Raw genomic sequence first — 20,239 nt, 5'->3', positions numbered from 1 at the left:
ATGCTGGTGATTACAATGCGGTTTACATCCAAACATCCCTTTTCCAGAATAAAGTAAATATGTAGCGTATAACATCCAGTGTGTTGCCTGCCATATTTTAGTCATGCAGGCATGCCTTGTTTGTGCACAGTTCTTCCTCATTTGGCAGGATAGGGTTAGAGTTAGGGTTCTGAATGTGGTTTTTAAATAACCTTGCTGACTCTCAGAGGCGGACGTTACCATTAGGCAAAGGCTGGCAACTATCTTGGGCCCCAGGCCTCCAAGGGACCCGCTGAAACCTTATAAAGTCACAAATAAGAGAGATATGTTTTATTCTTTCCTTGAGAAATCATGCATTTCTAAAATCCATACCCTCAGAATGCTTAATTCATTAGTGTCAAAGTGGGTCCACACTACAGCGCTTTATTCCATCTTACTTCTGGGACTGTTGCCGTGAATCCTCCCCAGTGGTGTGGAAACGAGGAGGGTTCGAGAAGAAGGACGGTCAAAAAATATAGCCCTCAACTTTCCCTGAACCTTTGCCGCCTGCTCCGTCCTGCAGAACACACTCGACTGCAGGCTTCTTGTTTTGCATCGGCGGATGTGTTTTTCACTTCCTTATATTTGCAGTGGAGCAGTGACATAAAAATAAATTTTTGTTCTCCGTGGTGTTGCACAATGAGTGTTTTGCATTTATGGTGTTGTTTTCCTTGTCATGAAAGAGGGATTTCACTGTACAGCGAGGTTTCCAAATGTGCCATAGATGGATCACATGTTCAGCTGTTCTCCTCAATCAGCCAAAATCAGCATGTGTTTCTTATTAGGCAAAGACAGATTGACAAGAAGGAGAACAAGGGATGTGGAGGGCCCCTTGCCCATGTTTGCCTCTGGCCCCAAAATCACTACGTCCGCTCCTGCCAACACTCAAAGCTAGTTATGCACCTTGCCATTTTTAGATGTCCCATTGAGAAATAAGGTGACTCCTCTCATTATCGAGGTGCTTTGCCTGTAAATAGTTTACTGCAGTTTAAACAAACAGAGCATTTGCTAAAGAGACAAGACATGTTTTAAACAGTAGAAATTCCTTTAATGTTCCGAATCTTGGATATTTCACCAGATGCATACAAAGAAGTGCTGTGTGTTTGTAATAATTGCGTAGCCCCGTGATTCAAAAGCAGTATTATAAGACTTAGCAGCTTGCCTTTGAGTCCTGCTGGCCTCTTAAGCTCTCCTGTCTGCGATTTTAAAAGAAGTGTCGTTGTGAGTTTCACGTATCAAAATTCAGAGCTGCAGTTCAATGGTCTTGCATCTTAAAATGAACAATTTATTCCACATTATTTTGAAACATGAACTTGTTCAGTTTAGAATCAACTGCACACAAACAAGACAGTCTGATAATGGGATTATATTCTGTTGGCAATGCATAGCGCTTTAAGTCAACGGTTACTAGATTTTTTTTTTTTTTTTATAACAGCAGTGATTTGTGTCACTGACAGTGCACAGCTTAGTTAACACACTCTTTCCCCTCGTGCTTTTGAGTGATTCAAGCCAAACATTTGATCCTGCACTACTAGCTACAGTTGTATCTCTTAAATAAGTAAGTAAGTGCAATAATGCAAAATTATCTTTTTTCTTCTGCGATGTGAAAACAGTTCAAACAGAGATACTTTCTACTTCTGCTGCTTTTCTAAAGAAACTTGTGACTTTTGAATGGATCAGTTCAAAGTGGTTCAGACTGATTCATTCTATTAGTGCCTTTGGCAGACTGATGCAGTTGAATCGGCAGGATTTTTTAATCACCGCACTGATGTGAAGATCGAATTGTTGCACCTCTAATAGTGTAGACATATCTCTTAAATATACCTGAGCTACAACTGTATATGTTGTCTATGACAGGGTTTTTTGAAGTCATTTTGCCCTCAGGACTTTAATATGAAAAGATATTTTGGTTTGTATTAATTATGAAATAGTATAGGTGTCATACTTGACAAATCAAAATGGGTGAGATTAAAATATGTTAAAATAATCACTCCTTCTATTTTTATGCTATAATGATGTCCAGTGGCTTAATGATGCTGGATAGACATCAGATTTCTTGTGTTTACCGGTAAATGCTGAAGCAAGAAATTGGCTGAAAATGACAAAGAAAGTATTAAAAACTGACCAAAAAATGAACAAAAAATGACCAGAAAAAGCAAAAGAGAAAAAAAAGCAATAAATAAATAAATAGATAAATAAAAATAAAAGTGAAATGAAAACTATACTATAATGATTCAAATCAGATTTTCAAAGGTTGGATCACTGATGTTGGATCAGATTTCTTCGCTGTTCACCAGCATTGAAATCACAGTGAAATTTAACTGTGACTCATTTAGCTGAGGACCACCTGGAAGACCCTCAAAGACCCCTGGCGGTCCCCAAACCCCATTTTGAAAACAGCTGAGCTATGATGCATGTTTATTTTTCATGTACAGTGAAAAAAGCAATTTCCATGAGAACCAGCCAACACATGTTGACGTGTCAGGTTGTGTCGTGTCACGGTATTCTTACACTTCCACGGAGCGCTGTCACTTATATGTGCTTATCGATCCGACTGCAACAACTGGGCTCAATGATGTGGAAATATTGGGCATGGATTTGTAGCATCTCATTCATCTCTCTCTCTTTCCCTCTGATAGCATCAGTCCATCTCCACTAAATGACGGATCATTCCACCACAAACACCAGAGCAGCGAAAGTGGCCCAATTCATCAGCCATGATCCACTCGCTTTCTTTATGGGTGGTAATGGTGTGTGTGTGTGTGTGTGTGTGTGTGTGTGTGTGTGTTATACTCCTGGTGGGTGGGGGTGAGGGCCGAACCCCATTCTGTGACAAACACAGTTTGATCTTTTTCTCCCAGCGGACTTTCTCTCTGATCTCTGATCTCTCCTGTTCTCTCTCTCTCTCTCTCTCTCTCTCTCTCTCTCTCTCTCTCACTCTCTCTCTCTCTCTCTTTATGCAGTCTTGTCCTCCTATTCTGAATGGAGCTCTTATGAGCTGTTTCGACTTACAGGATGTTCCCTTCCACACTACAGCCACTCTGGTGGGAAATACATACTCTCATATTACTTAAAAACACACAGCATAGTTAGAATAAAGGCACATTTACATTTGACTGTATTTAGAACAGATCGTGGATTCGTTTCTGTAGAGCAGGACAAAAAAGGTAAGGGATAATCTTCTATCGAGAAATAATGACTCATGGTGAGCCGCCATTGGACCATACTAGTGATTTTGAATGTTTGGCTCATTTCCTAGAGTTTAATCACATTTTACATGTCAACAAACCATTTTGCAAATCATGCAGGTATATTAAAGATTTCACAACATATAACCATTTTCAAATTAAATTTTTTGGTTGAAACAGATACCTTAATAAAGTCCTCACCATTCGTAATTTTTTTTCCCACTCTGCCCAGTTTCAAGTCATCAAAACACAACAGTGCTGCTGCTTTTAGGGAAACTAATGTGGAGGACTTTGTCACGGTGATGGAGTACTGGTGTGGAGAAAGTTTGAAGTCTCTGAAAGTTCATTTTCATGTCGTAGTGGAATAGATGGAAACTAACGTCTGGAGAAAAGGGAGGAAGAATGATATCAGAGTTGTAAAATATGACTGCTCGCTTTGGGAAAAGATTAGCAGAAAGGTGAAGTATATGCATTTTATAGATATTACGCTAAACATGCAAATTTACCTTTGGGTTCTGAGAGCAAAAATAGTTTGGGCTCTTACTCGCGTGGTGACATTTGCTCCTCCATACAAGTGGAAGAGATCCATCAACAAACATCAGGATTTTGACCGGGGACCCAAAGCTCAAAGGTTTTTTGAAGGCCACATAACAGCACATGTTTGTCTGAGATTCACAATCAAAGCTCTTTTTCAGCCGTCCCAGCTTGAAATGAACAACCAGCAGGTGCTTTTAGGTTGCATGCTTTTGTGTCTGTAAATATGGACATGCTTAATAAGCTGCCTGACATGCATTTTTATATTCATATTGATCAAACGTTTAATTTTTGTACTTCTTTTTGATAAGCTCAAGTATTGTAATTGATATTTGTGTGTGACAGAGGAAGATTCGGTCTCAACTTGATGTTCATTTCAAGAATTTGAAAACAATGAGACCTTCTTTTAGATGGTGACTGATTGAACAAAATACAAAGCAGCATGTTTTAAAAAGAGTTGAGGTAACCCTGCACGCTTCTTATTTTTATATTTTTCTTTATTTTTTCCCGTTATGATTTGCTGCTGCAATGACCGAAATTGCCCACACAATGGGAATAATTAAAGTTTCATCTAATCTCTTTTTACATCATCATTTTATGTCTTTGTTAATTTGTTTGCTCTTTCTTTCTTTCTCTCTCTCTCTCTCTCTCTCTCTCTCTCTCTCTCTCTCTCTCTCTCTCTCTCTCTCTTTCTTTCCTTAACTCCAGGGTCTCCAGCTTGTCCAGTGTGTTAAGTCAGTCCACAGGGTATATGCAGGAAGAGCTAGGCCTGTTTTATAGTTACCACACACACACACACACACACACGCACACACGCACACACACACACACACACACACACACACACACACACACACACACACACACACACACACACACACACAAACCAAAATGCATCTCCCTTTTTACCCAGGCAATTTACATTGCCTAATGTTAAAGGAATAGTTCATCCATTTTGAAAAATGTGATATTATTCCATTATTATTTGGATATTATTTGGATACTGGCTGGATGCTCCACATGCTAACTGTTAGCCTGCTGCCACTAAGCTGGACTTCCAATGAACGATGATTTGAGCAAAACTCTCGTCTGTGTGTACTCGGTATTAGTATGTTATTTTTCAGAATGTTAGCTGGGGGGAAGTCCACCTGAATGGCAGGAGGCTAACAGTTAGCATCTGGAGAAGTGATAACATCAGGTTTTTTTTTTCAAAATGGGCAAAATATTTCACAGATCAGCTGTGTCTGTCTATCAAAAATGTAAAACTTGGGTGTTACCCGATTTTCTTTCCCCCCCTTGTTCCTCTGTTCTCTCCTCCTCCTCTAAATCCCCTCTTTGAGCTGAAACACAAACAACTAGTGTCCGGTATCAATCATCTTTTATGGCCCTGCTTCAGACTCGATTCTACTTACTTGTAAGCATAACAACATGAAGTGAGCCTGGGACTCTCATGTTGGGAGCCGACGTTCTCAGCTGGGACCTGTGAGCTGTTTAAGGGACAGGAGTCATGCTGAGGCCAGGGCAAATGAATGCAAGTCAGCGGCTTTTCCTTCCAAACTTAAGCATCCTGTTGCAAAAGGTGATGAGAATTAAATAATTACCTGATATTCAGCACCAGCGTTCCTACAAAACTTAGTTTGCAGTCATATCATTTTTTTTAAGAATAGAGGTCACTTAATTCAAATAGTAGATATCTCAATTTGGAATGAAAAAACATTGTCTGTGTGCGTGTGTCCTGCATGTGTGTGTGTGTGTGCGTATTACTCAGTGGGAGTTGGATGCTTCCAAATGTAGTCTCACACTGCTAGAATGAAAACTATGTAAACTAGACATAAATCATCCTCCCTTCATGATTTTCACAAGCATTTAATCTCAAACACACACACACACACACACGCGTGCGTGCGCGCACACGTACATGCACGCACACGCGCATGCATGCCATGGCCTTGGTGAGTAATACCAGAGGCGATTATTTAAATATGTAAACATTCCTGTAAGTCATGTACGGAGCGCTTGTTGTTTGTAGGTTCCAGTAAATGTCAAGAGTATTTTCTGTTTCGTTTCGATATTTTGTCTTTCTTTCAGAGTGTTGCTGAAATCGTGTCTATCTCGCCTTGTATTTGAAACTGTAATGCTTTTATGACATCTCTTCTCGACTACTGCAATCCCCTGTATATTGGTGTTAGCCAGGCCTCCATTTCTCGCTTGCAGTTAGTCCAGAACGCTGCTGCCCGTTTGCTTACAGGTACACGAAAACGAGACCATATTAGCCCCGTATTGTCCTCCCTCCACTGGCTTCCAGTGAAATACAGGATTGATTTCAAAATCTTGCTCTTTGTTTTTAAATGTCTAAATGGTTTGGCACCCGTATGCCTGTCGGACCTGCTGGAACCCTATGTTGTGTGTAAAGAGTCAAGGCACACACTACCAGCTGGCAGTGGTCAGTTTTTGGCAAGGTACACTTACAAGTCCGGTGATGTGTAAATAAGTGATGACTTACCAAATTCTGTTTGACATGGTTATTTTGATCATACCCATCAATGCCAAAATGACCACATAATTTATTACCACAAGCATCGGCAAAGGTAGTCTTACATTATTGCTACTTTGTGCTGTAGCGCTGTCACTGTGTTTCCACATAGCCCATCTGTGCTCTCACATTCAACCTACAGGGTGATACAGTGGCAGTGCTATGGCAGAAAATAGTTCTGCCTGTTGAGGAGCCAGGGGGAAAGACGATTGAGAGTAAGACCAAAACAAATGTTTTTCAGCTTTGTGTCACCACTCAGAACTGTCTGATTTGTATCTACTTTATCCATTTTGGAGCAGCACACTCCTGGGGAAGCTGTCGTTCTTGCAACAGGGAAGGAACTTGGTGGATCTCCTCCACTTGAATAAAGCAGCAAATACCACTATATGGGGAAGAATCTGAGCTATGTCTTTCATTTCGCTTTGCCAGTATTTTCAGTCCACAAGTTGTGGAAGTGTTTTCACTGCCCACAGCAGGGATGGTGATGGATCAGGTTGTGGCTATCTTGTCATCATTTAATGGGTTAGCGGAGCAACAGGACTTGGCACTTGGCTCTCATTAGAACTTGCTTAATGCTTTTCAACATGACAGAAAGCTCTAGCCTCTCCTAGGGGTTTTCACAGTGGGGCCACTGAGGGTCTTCTTCCAAAAAATGTTTATCCCCCTTGTTTTTGAAAGAAATCAAATGAATTTACTCAATGTAAAATATGTACGACCAAGCTCACCAGCTTTGAATTTATTTAAGAAGCATGAAACCTGGACAAGTCCATAAAACCAAAATACAAACCAAAATATCTTTTCATATCAGAGTCCTGAGGACAAAATCACTTCAAGTGGAGGTTCTGGGCATCATGAGAGTCAACTTGGCGGCTTGGAACTTGAAAAAGTTTGAAAACCCCTGGCCTCTCCTGGTATGCGTTCAGACATCCCTCACAGCTCTCCAGTGTCGACCACAGACAGACTGAAACCTGTAGGGCAACACTGTTAGCCATGGACACCCCACAGTGTCCCTGACAAAATCAACTTTTCAGGAATTCCAAAGTTCAGTCACTATTCTATGATCTCTACAAAATGTTAGTGCATTTAGGGTCCTGACATGGGGTCTCTGGGTCATGAGTGGGACACTGGGCAAACACAGACATGACAAACCTTTGCAGGAAAATATACAGCTGAGTCACTCGGGCTGTGTTTACATGGATGAAATGATGGCAGTAATGACAACAACACTAATGATGAGGATTAAGAGGAAGGTGAAAATGGATCATCCAAACGGCAACAAGCACTCAGTGCTGAAGAGAGGAAGTTCAAAGGCTTTGAAAAAAGGGGGGCAGCGGAGCAGCTCAGGGTTCACAAGACTCTTCACAATGTAACGCTAATAGCAGGGATGACAAAATGATGTTGATGGTGGTTATGACGATGAAGAGGAGGATGACTGAAGTTAAAGGACTCAACCCAAGACCTCAGCCTATATTCATTATGTAGAATTGGTAAAATATAATTTTTCCAGTGCATATTTGTTCTATAATAATGCTTTTACCTTTTGGCTGTACCCTTTGTTAACAGTTTTCAATAAAGCTCTCCAGGGTTCTTATTTTGGTGCTGGCTCCAGCTCAGGCCACTCAGACATGTTAGCTGTCTGCTGGCGCCATCAAGTGGTCAGACATCATGAACCAGAAATTCAGAAGATAGAATCAGGTGTTGGGTTAGACTGGATGATACTAGATGATACTAGATGTATTGAATTTTACAGTAACTTAGGTTGTAATGAATTGAAAGTCACAGGACATTTAACCCAAACATATGCATTTTATTCCAATTCCTGTGTGGACTGCTGATATCTGTAGGTCTTTTTTTCATTTTTGTTATGTTGTTTCATCAGTTATTTCTAAATATAAGTATGTAAAACATGCCGTCAGCTATGACAGTTAGGGGTTTCTTGCACTGCTTTCCTGAACACCATGCACTGGCAATTTGAAGATGCGGCTTTCAAACTTTTTCATGTTCTGGACACCCAAGTTGACTTTCATTAAGCCGCTGACTCCCATCTGGAATGATTTTGCTGTGGGTGCCTGGATTAGAGAGGAATTTTTGTTTGTGTTAAGTCTTAAACTGTTTAGATGCCAATCTAAACAAATGCCAAATGTTCAAAGAGGTGAGATTATATCATGTTAAAATAATTACTCACAGGGGCGGATCTACCATGGTGGCATGGGTTGGCAGCTGCTAAACTAGGCCCTGCCACCCCAGCTGCTACCCCAGTGTGAAAATAGAAAAAATAGAAAAAAATGTAATGTTGTTGGTTGGAAATTTACAAAACTGAAAATCTGCTGTGAGTGCAAGCGAATGTGGCATAAGATGACACAGCGGTAGGTAGCATTCCTCTTTTTTTCTGTCTCGGTTTCACCAGTGATAGAAAGATAACCACTGACACAACCTGAAGAAGATCATTTTGACTTTTCAGCTGTGAAGAAATAAGAATAATCAGAGCTGTGTCAAACTAGTGTCTGTTCATCTATCTATCTATCTATCTATCTATCTATCTATCTATCTATCTATCTATCTATCTATCTATCATGTCTATTCATCTATCTGTTTATCTGTCTATCTATCTGCCAACCCATAAAATTTCTTCTTCACCTGCCATGAATATCTCTCTAGATCCACCCCTGATTACTCATACTATTTTTGTACTTTGACAATTATTACTGACTTAATTGACAGTGAAAGTAGATATACTTGATTTCTTTCAAATACAAGGGAAAAGGTGATAAGCAAAATTAGCAAAAACATTACTAGAACCAAAGAGTCAGAAAAACAGAAAATTACCAGAAAAAACAACAAAAATGATTTTAAAAATATCAAGAACGTTATAATTATTCAAATAAACTATTTAAAGGTCAGAGACCCCTGGGGAAGGACCTCGCTTTGAAAATCACCAAAATGTTAGTCATGTCTGTCAGCCATATGTTTTCTTCAAATGTTGATTTAAATAAACAAACAAACAAACAAACAAACAAACAAACAAACTAACTAACTATGGTTTTTTGAAAGGTTGATTTTAATTTTTTCCCAAAAAGCATGTTGTTTCTCTTCTGGTCATGTAGGGAAAATCTCACTTTTATTTGGCAATGATTTGAATTCATTTTGTGCATCTTAAAACAAAACACAGCACAGGGACTTGCTTGTGTTGAGAACGTCCCAGTGTGTAAGTGTGTGCTCTACATTCCATGGATAAATAGAAGTTGAAGTGAAAAATTTCCCATTGGGACAACTATACTTGAAACCGGAACTTGACTTGAACTTGAGGGATACAATGGGGTTTTTGAGTGGCTTTCCCAGGTCCCGGGGTCATGAAACTTCCTCAGTGCATAAAGAAGCACTTTTGGACATTCAGGCCAACAAGTGAAAACACCAAATTTGTAGTCGTGTGATTTTGAGGCGACAGCAGTGTTGGTCAGATGTTCCACCTCAGCTCTGAAGTCCCCAGTCCCTGTGAAGTCCTGCCAACCAGACGGCCATCAAAAAGACAGTTTCAAGGCTTTTCAGTGCAAAATCTTTCAATGCCATTCCTCTTTCTGCCTCTTCTCTTCTCTTCTCTTCTCCTCTTCTCTTCTCTTCTCTTCTCTTCTCTTCTCTTCTCTTCTCTTCTCTTCTCTTCTCTTTACATAAAATCATCAACCAAAAAACTGTGTATGAAAAACAGCTTTCTGCAATGTTGTTTTGGAGAAAAGGTTGCAGGGTGTTAACTGTTTGGTGTTGTAAAATATTACTGTAAGCAATAAGTAATAAGTAATACCCCAAGGCTGCTAATATACATTAGTGAGATTAATTAGTGAGATTAATTCAGTGTCCTGCATGGTTAAAGGGATAGTTTGCCCATTTTGAAAAATTTCATAATATTTCACTTCCCCCCCAGCTGTTGGTGGTGCTATCTTCCTCTCCTTGTTACTGAGTGCTGGATACTGGCTGGATGCCCCAAATGCTAACTGTTAGCCTCCTGCCATTGAGGTGGACTTCCCCTCAGCTAACATTCTGAAAAAAACAAAACAAAAAAACATCTTTATCCACTCAAAGAAGGTTTAACATCACTTTTCAAGACTAAAGTGCACACCAGTACTGAGTGCACATGGGCTCAAATAAAATATTAGTACTATGTTATTTTCAAGAATGTTAGCTGGGGGGAAGTCAGTGGCAGGAGGCTAGCAGTTAGCATTTGGAGCATCACGTGATCAGATAAGACATATTTCACATCTGAAAGTTATTACAGACTGGACCTAATCAGGTCAGTTCAGGATCAGATAATTTAATTACTCCAGCGGGTCTGATAGGGTTGGGCTCTTCGCTTGGGTGGATAAATCAAACTGTAATATTTCCGTGGGGTTCCTGTAGTAACTGCAACACACACATTCACACTGCTGCCTGTAATATTTCTTTAGTGTTCCTGTAGTAACTCAATTATGTCTAGGATTAGAAATTCTGTGCACAAAATTTAAGAAATCCATCACATTGTCAATACATATTTTAGAGATCCCCAAAATTTTGCAAATCATGTTTTTAGGGGAGCTCATGTCTTATTAAGGGTAGCTGAGCTCCTCCTGGCTGCCCTGCAGTTTTTATTTTATTTTTTATTTTTATTTGTTTGTTTATTTAAAAGGGACAGTGTACATTCATTGACATTTCAAAATTGAATTAAAATGTACATGCACCGGAATTAGCTAGATTAGCTAGTTTTCATCCGCAGTCCCTTGGCGGGTCAAGGCAGGAGACAAGAGTAAAACAGCAGAAAGAAGAAAAGAAATAAAATCAACAGAACAAAAATGAAGCACTGTTAGAATGACAAATTACTAAAAACAGACAAGCAAGCAAGACTTACAGACAAGCAGACACACAAGGTGTTAGACATAGAGAAAGCACAGTGCAGACAGTACAGTAGGCTAGCTATGGTTACAGCTTTGGTTAATTTTAATCCACTTCTTAAGTTTATTTTTAAAGGATGGATAACTGGTGCATTCTCTAACATCAGCGGGGAGGTTATTCCAGTAGTTTGAGGCTCGTATTGAGGAAACTGACCCTCCACACTTACTGCAGGTGGACAGTTTGTGTTTTTCTTCATTAAACAGCTGCTTTCTAGCCGACCTGCACTTCAGTTTGATTTGATCCATCAGCTGACAGTTCAGCTGCACCGGGCAAAGTCAGGTAGGAGATTTTTTTTTCTGTGGGAAAAGCGAAAAGCTATAAACTATAAATGCTTTATTTGGTCCACCCCTGACTTATAGTCAGTGCTTTAAAGAGATAGTTGAAAAATCTGATTCTCTTTTTTTAGCTGGGGGGAAGGCCACCTCAGAGGAAGGATGCTAGCAGTTAGCATTTGGAGCATCCAGCCAGTATCATCTGCAGTAGCAACTGCAACAGACAACTGAGGACAGAGCAAAGAGTGGAAAGCAGGGGAGTCACAACCTGTAAGGACAGTATGCTCTCTGCTAAGGACAGTATGTTTTTAATCCAAAAAGGACATCTATGGGAGTCCAATTTTAAGCCGTGAGTTCCTCAGTACGAACAGAATTGGTGAAGTTGATGTATTTAGTGATAGAGACCATACATCTTCAAAAATGCCTAAATCGTCCTGTAATATCAGCACATGCCCTCAGTGGACTCTGTGTCCCATTAGCTAATTAAGTCCATGTGTGTCTCATATGTACTGCCCTGCTCCATGACACGTAAACCCACAGCACAGAGCACCATGGAAAAAACATCTGGATCATGTTGTTAACAGATCATAAAGATAAAGTAAAGATAAAGGAATAAATACACAGAGAGAGAGAGAGAGAGAGAGAGAGAGAGAAAGACAGAGAGAGAGAAAGAGAAAAAGAGAGAGAGAGAGGCATGAATGACTCAGATCCACATGCTCACACACACTCACAGGGACTCACATTAAAATATGTTCTCATACGGTCAGGAATGTGTGTGTGTGTGTGTGTGTGTGTGTGTGTGTGTGTGTGTGCGGGAATGTGTATGTGTGTATGTGTGTGTGTGTGTGTGTGTGTGTGTGTGTGTGTGTGTGTGTGTGTGTGTACATGCTATTAGTGTGTGTGTTCTACTCTTCCTCAAAGCACATATAAGTGGTGGAAACTAACAGGCGAGAGGTTATACAAACAATTCTGTCAAGTGAACCGTGAGTATGTGTGTGTGTGTGTGTGTGAGAGAGAGAGAGAGAGAGAGAGAGAGTGAGAGAGAGAGAGAGAGAGAGAGAGAGAGAGAGAAAATATTTGCAATACCACACTTTGTCCACTAGATGTCATGAAAATCCTTTAAGTGATCAAACCAATTCACAAACTTTGCTTGGGCCTTCTTGCTCACTTGAAGGATGTCCTGACACCTAGTGGACAGTGTTTGAATTGACAGTGGTTGACTTAGAAGGAAAAAGTCATATAATGTCCTCCAGCATGGCACATTTACATCCAGCACTCAGTAACAATTTAACAAATGATGGCTCTACTACTGACCTTCATAACCTTCATTCGGTATCACTATCCCTTCAAAGTAACTGTCTACTAACTATGGGTAAACATTTGCTTTCCACAGCCAAGTATCCGTTCTGTGGTTGATGAATGGCGATGACTTTATTAGCTGCAGAAGCAGAACATCATACGGTGGGTGTTTCAGCCAAAAAAATTTAATTTGAAAACGGATGGATTTTGATTATATGTTGTGAAATCTTGAGTATGTGATGTAAAATGTGGGTAAATTAAATGAGCCAAACATTCAAAATCATTGGTATGGTCCTTTTAAATGAACACAAACAAACACAAGTATCAAATTTCTAATAAAAACATATAGGTTCCTGTGCAGCTCAGTGGGTAAAACAAAACAATAACACTGCCTGAGTCAGGGGTTCCCTTCCCAAAGGCAAGAGATAAGAGACTTAGAGCAAATGGAAGGTCACCAGTTCAACAGCCATGAGTCCTGTTGTCAACAAGACACTCAACATACTTACAGAACGCATTGTGTGTTATGTTCTCTTGAAATGTAACCCAAAGTGTTTCTTCATGTGTCCAATCCCTTTCAACTGCGCGCTTGTTTCTCTCTGTTCCTCTTCTAGTCTCTGATTTAGCTTCAATTAATCATTCAAAGTGTATTATTTAGCCCAACAACGTCTTTTACAGATTTAACGAGGCTTTAAACATACCATGGTAGCAGAAAACTAACATAAAATGTTTTATTGTTGTTGTTTTCTTCCTATATATCAGTGGTCTCATCATTCTTGGAAAAGCATTACCAGGGGGAAAGTAATGTCTTCAGGCAGTTCCTAGTGAGTCGTAAAATAGATTTGCGCAAAGGCGTATTAGTCGTCACTGAGACAATGACATTTTACTAATTCATAAGCATAATGCGCGCACAACTGGCATTTTAATATCGTGCCCCTGGTACGCTCATAAATATAACCTTGTTTCAGTGACAAGTGGAGATGGGAGAAAATTCTATTATTTTCAAAGTGTGGGAAATGAAATATGAATATCATCTCAAAGGCGAACACAGTGGTAATAATAACCCGGCAGAATCTGGAAGAGAGGAAGGAAGAAAAAACTGTTGAGGCTTTCCTCCCCTCTGCATTATCAGGAAGATACGTGAACAGGGATGAATGTGGGCAGCATTGCAACCGTTAACATGGATTTTTAGGTGGATTTCCCATATGGATTTTCAATAACATGTTAAAACTATTGTGCCTACTCTCCATTCCCCTACAATGACTCAATAAACAATGACTCTGTTTAATTAATATTTTCCTTTAGGCTGAACACATATACCAAACTATTATATGTATGGCACTGTTGCACCTTCTTAGATCAAACTGGATTTGGTAGAGTGTTGGCTTGTCTGGCTCTCTGGGTGTGATGTGAGTCCACATGGTGGTGAAATATCCTCATTAGTTGCTCTGTGCTCCACTGCTAATGCTTGATAATGTACATTATTGCCTTTCCTTTCACTTCTATTACAAACCAGCTAAACCAACTGTTTAGCATAAACCCCTAGCACATACCCCCTAACCCTAATGTGAACAAGGTACATTATGCCAAAATAAAATACCAAAAGTCCCAGTGCCCCCCTTTTTGGTAATTACAAATTAAACAGCTCTTTTCTTGTTACTTATTTGAACTGGAAATTAGATTTGGCAGGTAATATCTGCTGGAAACCTCCACATAACATAACATAACATAACATGACATGACATGACATGACCTTGCTCCAAGAAGACACACTGCAACAGTACTTTCATAAATAATTCTACTTACATAAAAAAAAAAATGGGTACCAGTATATATGGTGTATATACCGGTATATTTGGTATATATGTTGGAATAATCCAACATAATAATCCAAAAGTGTTATTTTCTGAGCTGTTTTACTAAGGAACTGAATGGAGAGATATTTGTTTATTATTAAGGATCCCCATTAGCTGGTACTGTAGTAACCAACTAGTCTTCCTGGGGTAAAATCCAGTTGTGGGTTAGCAATTGAACATGAACACTATACCAAAGTTCAGTTTTGCTTTAAGGACTATACTTTGCTTTAGTAGCTTAGACATCAAGGCAAAAGGGCACCGGTGGCCCTCTGCCACTGGTGCCCTGCTGGCTTGCTGCATGCCAGGAGAATCCAAGTACTGCAGAAATTATACTAATAGAAGATATTGATGCATAAGGCTACTTGTGTGGAATCTGATTAGAATGTCCCATTAGGATCAACTCCACCACTCCCATGGGCAATTTTGTCATTGTTGCATTCAAGTGATCTCGATGGGTTCCTCATTACAAATAGATGCTTCATGGCTGATTTCTAAAGATCCCATATATATGCTGCTGAATTTCCAGGGAAATACTGTATGTATAAAATGATGCACAAGTCATCTAGGTATTTTGTATTTGATGCAACGCTGCAGCCGTAAAACACTGGCGTCTCGGCTTTGAATATTTCACTCAATATAAGTGTGCACCCAGCAGATACACAATACGTATGTTGCATTCTTGTGCAATGTGGGGATTTTTTTTTTTTTTTTTGACTTTGAAGCTACTTTTTTTTTTTATAAGGAAAACTGGAGGTAAAGGCTTCCTATAGCCACCAAGTGAAGTATTGATCCACACCACAATGAACATGTAATCAGTCAAACTGCATCATATCCATCATCAGAGGGTGATTGCAGTGACTGAGACACATCTCATTTTAATTATTCAGTTGATACTTGATTATCCCTCCTGGGGAAATTTGGTTGGCAGCCACAGTTGTCAACATAATATAATCAGCCAACATACACAACGACAGATACACACAACGCAAAAGACACAAGACCATAGAAGGCCAGTGATGTCCCAGTATATCACCAAAGCCATACCACTTTGTTTATTTGAGCAGGTCAGGGGGTTATGAGACAGCATCTCTTTATATTTAGCAGCTGCTGAGAATGACTTGCATCAGTGGAGGAGGGCAATGTAGCAGGACTGCAAAACAGCAAACTATGTTAAAGGAATACTTCACCCATGATGCTTAGTTTTTATGTTAAGTACTCACCGTGTGCTGCCTTCAATCCTTGACGAAGAAAGCTTTACTCACAAGCCTTCATGGAAAACGTTGTTGTTCAAAATGCCAGCTATCTCTGACTGGATGGAAAAAACTGGGCCTGTAATTTTATGACTTTAGAACAGTTAAGCACCCCTGTCATTCCCAACTAAATTGTGTTCTTAATTATGCTCAAGGGGAAACGTTTTTTTTTATTTATTTAAGATTGTTTGTTTCAGACGTATCACAAATAGGTTTCTAATCAGCATGTCTTGTATATCATGTCAGACAGCATTTCAGCCAGTTTGGTTACTTTAGCCGCTAAAAGTACTTGGTTAAGGTTAGGGCAAGGTTAGCTTTACAAATCAAAACCACGTGGTTAAGTTTAGGGAAAGGTTAGGTTTGGGTTTAAAAATCACTTGGTTGTGGTAATGCAGTTTTCTTACTTCAGCCACATAAAATACTTGGTTACGGAGTGGGCAAGGTTAGGTTTAGGTATTGGTGGCATAAAAACCACTTGGTTAAGGTTAGGGAAAGGTCAGGTTTAGGCAACAAAACCGCTCAGCACCACGTTGCTTCTCTCTGGACTTGAACTTGGTGAAAGTGACCCCACCTATCTCCTAGTGTGAACTCCTCACTAAGAGACTGCAAACATTCTTATGATATGTTACAAACAAACATAATCCATGACAAAAATACATTCCCCTCAAAACAAGATTTAGAATGCAGTTTAGTTGTGTGTCATTTTTAGGAGACGGGGCCTCAGCGAAGTGCTATCAACAGTTCAGTGTACAAACATCATGAGGTGTTTGTAGCATATATTTGAACAAAAACTTGTGTGTTTGGGAAGTTCTGAACACACAACCATACACCTGGACACCAGAGACTTGGACTATACAGCATGATGAGTGTGAGCTTTTTAAAACAGAACTTTTGAAAGTGTTTTGCTGCTGGAAAACCGTAAGCAGCACATGGCAAGTACTCAAAACAAAAAATATGCATTATGGGTGAAGTATTCCTTTAAACCTAGCGAAACATAATTTCTGGAAGTCATGTGCACACGTATGTGTGTTGCACACATTCACACACAGTGACTGTTTGACCCCTATACATGCAGCTCGGTGCTTTGAGTGACAGCTGGACTGTGAGGGAGACAGTGTAAAGTGTTAAACATCTGAATGTTACAGCCAGTGAGGCCCTGCAGCCTGAGACCCTGAGCAGCATAATGAGCCATACTGATGAATGGGACCAGATGTGCATGGGACACACTCCTGTAAACCTGTGTGTGTGTGCGTGTGTGTGTGTGTGTGTGTGTGTGTGTGTGTGTGTGCATGCTCTTACATTACACAGACGCACAGTGACTGCTGGATTCCCTCCTGTCCTATGTGGCTATATTGTAATATTATCATAACACGAGCCTTGAGCAACATGAACCCACTCTTTACACTGTAAGTGGTTCTATCCTTGAATAAACACGTTCAGGAAATGTAAAATTCCAAGGAATCACCACAGCCATCCTGAGAGGATGAAGCTTGAATCTCTCCTCACCCTTTTGACACCAAATAACTTTGCAGATGTTCTGTGAAAGAAAGCTCATAGTTACTTGATTGGAACAAGAGCATGAGAGGTGGCCAGTATCTAATACAGTTCCTACAGAATACAGAGCCACATAATGTTGATCCAAACTTTCTAAACCAACCTCTATTCCTTACACCGCACATTATCTCTCAGTCTTACCGGCCTAAATAAAACTTCATTCAACAAAAACCAGGCTAATTAAGCTAAGTCAATCGATGTACTTCATTAAATTCAATTAAATTCAAAGTTTAACTGAAATCAGTTGTGAAACTCATCTGTGGCCAAGCAGCACCATACAGGTGATTTTGAATGTTTTATTACAATTTCCCCACATTTTATATTGCAACAAATCATTTTGACAATCACAACTAAAGTAGTGACTAAATATTTCGTAACATATAGTCAAAATCCCTCCATTTATAACACTCTGCTTCAGTTGCTAACAAAGTCATCCCCATTCATAAACCACAGAAATGTTAACTGGCTGTGCAAATGTTTCCCCAGGGACTATTTTCTGGCAGAGGGAGCATTTCACTCAGTCCAATTTCAAGTCATCAAAACCCAACAGTGCTGCTGCGTTTAGGAAAACTAATGTGGACGACTTTATTACAGTGATGGAGTACTGGTGTGAAGAAAGTCTGAAGTCTGAAGGTTCATTTTCATATCGTAGTGGAATGAATGAAAACCAGTGGCTGGAGAAAAGGGAGGAAGAATGATATCAGACTTCTAAAATACGACTGCTTGCTTTGGGAATCGATCAGCAGTAATGTGAAGTTTACACATTTTGATAAGATATTAGATGTTATTGCCGAATTATTAAGACATTAGGCCAAACATGCAGAATTAGATATGATCCTTTCATTTCTTTGTATAAACTATGAAGTTGCGCACACACAGTCAATAAAGTGAGGGCGTGGATTAACCAAAACAAGGAGATGATGTGCAGCTTGTGCATCAACACGAAGCCAAACCAGTGAGTGAGGTGTGTGTTGTTGTTTGTGCGCCACAGTATCTTGAGTTTTTAACACAGGAAAACAAAGACACTGTGTCAGTCCCAGGCTCTGGACGTTGCCCCTGCAAGGAAGTCCACTGCTGCCCCAGTGGACTTCAACACATACAGGAACACACGGATAACACCTCTATACACGACGGCATATTAATGACATCATCTTGTGCCAGTGTGTTTCATCAACACACTGACAGTAGTCAAGCAGTTGTGTGTTTGACACACACAATAACACATCATTGTTAAGGAAGTACGTTTTTCTGATGTGAAAGAAATCAGTGTCATTAAACACAGCCTCCACTCAGGATGCCTTTCACTAGAATTTCAACACAAAATGTTGTCAGTCCAGCAGCACTGACTTCATCTTTACATGCAAAATTTTAATAACTGTAATTAACATGGTTTACTTCTGCTAATTTTCTGTCTTTCTTGTCTTTTTGCGGTAATTCTCTGTTAACTACTACTACTAATAATAATAATAACAATACAGAAACCCCAATAATACAAAAAAAAAAAAAAAATACAAAAATGAATATATATTATAAATACATATTTCAAATGAATATATATTACAGTATTCATTTGTCAAAAATCTGGATTTCAAAGAGTCACACTACCCAATCAAGTGTTCCACCTTAACCGATCACCTGTAGACTGGTAAAGAAAACAGACACATTTCATGACTTTCTTATAAAACAGTTTATTATTTATTATAAAATGTTACATAGCAACCTTGAATTTTGTCCTGACCACACAGTCAGAGCAAATACATTATATGGTACTTTTCACCTCACGACACTCCTGAAAGAAACAACAACAACAACAAAAAAAAAAACTGATCTGACCACCTGGGAATAGACACGCACACGGCCTGTAGATCTCACACAAAGGACTCCGACTGTGAAATACACACTCACTCGTGTGGAATTTCTATTTCACACCAAATCATTTCATATTGTTGATTAAGTGCCCATCCATGCCTCTGAAAGGTATAATTATTATTATTATTGTTGATATTGTCACTATTACTCTTATTTTGTGGAAGTGGAAATATAGAGTCAAAATTTGTTTGAATAAGACATTCCATGTTGGTTATATTTTTATTCACTTAATCTTACTGTGCAAAAAAAAAAAAAAAAAAGATAAACATGACATATTTGTATCTATTGACAATCATTTGCTCTGACCACACTTGGCTTCTATTTACAGAAACATAATGGTCAGAAAAGCAGATTTGTCTGATTGCTGAAGTCACGCATAGTCCTCTGTAAGTGCAAACGCCCCGCTGGCTGATGGGAGGGCTGCTCGGGGGTCGGGGGTTGTGTGTGCTTTCACAAGCCATGGCTTACACGGGGCCCACGTGCCCATGCTGTGTTCACACTGACGTCAAAAATCAGACACTCTGGACGCAGCCACTTGATGTTTGTGCATTAAGAAGAGCGCAGATCGAGTTGCATATTTTTGTCTGAACCCGACCCGAGACGGGAGCACGGTCACCGAGCCCCGGATTTTGCTTGTCCTCCATCGCTGGGTTACATTTACCGCCTGAAACAGCCTACGTGTTGCCTTCAGCGTCGTCACGTAAACTCCAGCACACACAGGATGTTGCCCAGAACAGACAGCAGGTCCAGGGTTTATTATTATTATTATTATGATTATAGTTTCACTTAAATAACACCGATGTGACCCGACACGACCTATCAGGACTGTGCATTCTCTCTTCCTCATCTTTCAACCAAGACAGAAGCTGGGCACCGAAAATTTAAACAAACAAGATGGAACCTCTGTGTAGCAACTTCCATGCACACTGCTGATATTTGAGTCGGACAAAAA

The sequence above is a fragment of the Myripristis murdjan genome, chromosome 19 (assembly GCF_902150065.1).
Source record: "Myripristis murdjan chromosome 19, fMyrMur1.1, whole genome shotgun sequence".
Classification (NCBI taxonomy): Eukaryota; Metazoa; Chordata; class Actinopteri; order Holocentriformes; family Holocentridae; genus Myripristis; species Myripristis murdjan.
This window is presented reverse-complemented; position numbering follows the sequence as displayed.